We start from the raw sequence: 2884 nt of genomic DNA on the forward strand, positions 1-2884 counted from the left end.
TGATCAGAAGAACAAGGAGATCGACCATGAAAGGGATCTTAAGGACCAAGTTGTGTTAAATATCAAAGCATAATGGAAACATAAATTATCTTCAAAGGAAGAACAAATTATCAAACCCAAGGTCACAGACTTGCTTAACAATCATTCTATGCAGAATTTGTTTCAATCAAGCAACAATAATTTTGAACTATTAAAAGAATTTGGGTGGGACAATATCGCCATCTTGTGGTTCCTCATCGGTTCCACAAACCCCACTGACAACGTCTCTTCCAGATCTGCATCGCTTGACCGGATCTGCATGGACCACAAGAACTGATGCATGCCGGTGAACACAGAGAGCTAAGGAGAGAGGGAGAGACATAGAGGTGGTGGTGGTCACCGGTGAACACAGAGAGTTCATGCGAAACTCAAATTTTTTTTAATTCATCTTTTTACTGGCACACTTTATTTGTGCGCTAGAAAAAACCCTTTTTACGGGTGCTAAGCAAAATAACGTCAATGAAAAAGAAGATTTTTAGCATGAGAGCCTGCCAAAGAGCGAAAACAATCAAGCAACAATAATTCTGACTACAAAAGGATCTACACTTGTGATGGCACAATCATATGTGGTGTCAATTGTTGTGATTTCTCTTCCAGCTGATGTTAATTAAGTATGCCCTATGAAATCTAGATAATTTGCTACAAATATCAAGAAGCAGTGATTTCTCTTCCAGTTGACGTTAATCAACTCCAGATAGTTTGCTGCAAATATGAAATCTAGATACAATAGCCACTATGCTTGTCTATTTTAGAGTACATTTTGTGTACGTATGTGTGTGCAATGATCTTGGAAGGGTTTATCTCTTTGTGCTTTGCAATTCATCCGAAGCCATCCTGTTGCAGAAAACTCTGGCGATCTTTTCAGTTTTGATTCTTCTGCGAGATGGTCCTCAGGTTGAAAAAAGTTTAATTATACAGAAATGATCCTCCATGAAAAAACGAGGAAAAGAAAAACAAAATGAGAAAAGCAAGGATTCCCAGCAACTATGAAACATAAATCAATAACCAAGAGTTTTCTCTCCTCATTTTTCCTGGCCGGAGACTGGCATTGGCCGACATGCAAATGACAGAGTTAAAATCTTTTTTTTTTTTGAATTTTATAGTAGTTGGTAATAAGATATGATATGAGAAGTGATCAACTAATACAAATGCAATCCTAGAAGTTCAAATGTTTCAATGCTGCAAGATGAGTAGAGAGTAAATTCACGACTGAAAAGCATTGTACAAGAAGCAAATACAGACTGTTTACTATTAAAAAAAGGACTATTTAAAATGATATAGACAAAGAAAGTTCTAGCATTGATCCACATCAAAATTTTACAGTTAGAGCTTGTTACATAACCCATGAATCAATCCTATATAAGTATAGGCAAGATAAAAATTAAGAAGCTAAATTCTGCAGTAGAAAAGGCCAATAATACATGATCATCATATTTCAGATCAAGAAAAGCAAGTCTCCAGTCTAAATGTCACTAGCATGTTATTCCCACCTTTAACAGGAAAAAAAGCCAACTTTGAAAAGCCCCTACAACCACATACATGATTTCAGCCGATGCATTCCAACCTTGAAAAGTTGCTATTCAAGATAAGCAGTTGTTTTGGTTAAGCAGAAACTAAGAAAAACCCTTAACCAAGACAAACCAAACTTGAAAAGCTGCTATTCAAGATAAATGATGCATCCCAACAACCACGTACATGAATTCAACTTTGCCACCTACCAATGATGATGTTCTTGAGCAATCTAATGTTGTATATCAATCACAACCACCTAAATATCGACCTTTTCAATTCTTCCCTCAAGTGTCTGATAGACGTGAAAAGTGTCCCGATTCAAAAAATATTGTGCACCAGTAACTTGAGTTGGAGCAACAAAATTTTGAATGAATGCATGCATAATGAAATGTTGCTACTGGTTAAGTGTTGAGAACTTTCACATAAGGTTTTGCGTGTTGACAGAGAAATTTTTTCTTTTCAAGAATAGGGAAACCCGGTTAGAAATTAAAAACTTGAGGCATATTGTTAAGTTCCCTTCTATTTTTTTTAGGATCATCCTGACAACTAGAAAAATTAAAGAAAAAACAAGCATCGTGAAACTTACCACAAGGAGAGAAGTCAGCATCAAACCCAGCCAACCACTGATTCCGAATGATTTACCAATTATCTGTTTGGGCCCCAAAAGAAACCCATGCTCTCCTTAACAATAATCTTATCCAGAAACCTTCACTCTCTCTGCTTACTTCTGGAATATCAAAACAAGAGTTCAATCTTTATTCATCAGGACGAATGTAAGTGTTGCCCCCCCCCCCCGAAAAAACCCACGCTCTCCTGAACAAAAATCTTTGAGCTCGATGTAGCTTTTCAAGATAAGCAGCCGATTCATCCCCTATGAAATGCATATCCACCCACTGGAGGTGGACCACATCGAGCTTAAAGAGATTCACACGGTCTTAGATACATAGCAAAAATAGATAAATGTAACTATTCCACACATCAACATGATCTCTTCAAAAATAAATGCAAGAGATCCACACAATCAAGATACCTTCACATCCTTTTTATTGATCATAGACCTAAAGAAAGGGTTTTGAAAAAGAAAACATCAAGCAAAATCGTGAATCGCAACAACCGTAAAAAGAGAGAGAGAGAGAGAGAGAGAGTACCTGCGCGTCTTGCACAATAGTCCAAAGGCGTAGCTAGGGGGGGCAGGACTGCCTCCCAAACAGTTAATTTTTTTTTTTTTAAAGCCCAGCCCTGATTCCATATGAAATAGATTTTTATCCATTTTTGTAGCCCAGCCCTGACTGCAGCAAATAGTTTGATTCATCCATATGAAATAGATTTTTAT

This window comes from Nuphar pumila, chromosome 6 (genome assembly GCF_984573655.1).
Source record: "Nuphar pumila chromosome 6, dmNupPumi1.hap1.1, whole genome shotgun sequence".
Taxonomy (NCBI): Eukaryota; Viridiplantae; Streptophyta; class Magnoliopsida; order Nymphaeales; family Nymphaeaceae; genus Nuphar; species Nuphar pumila.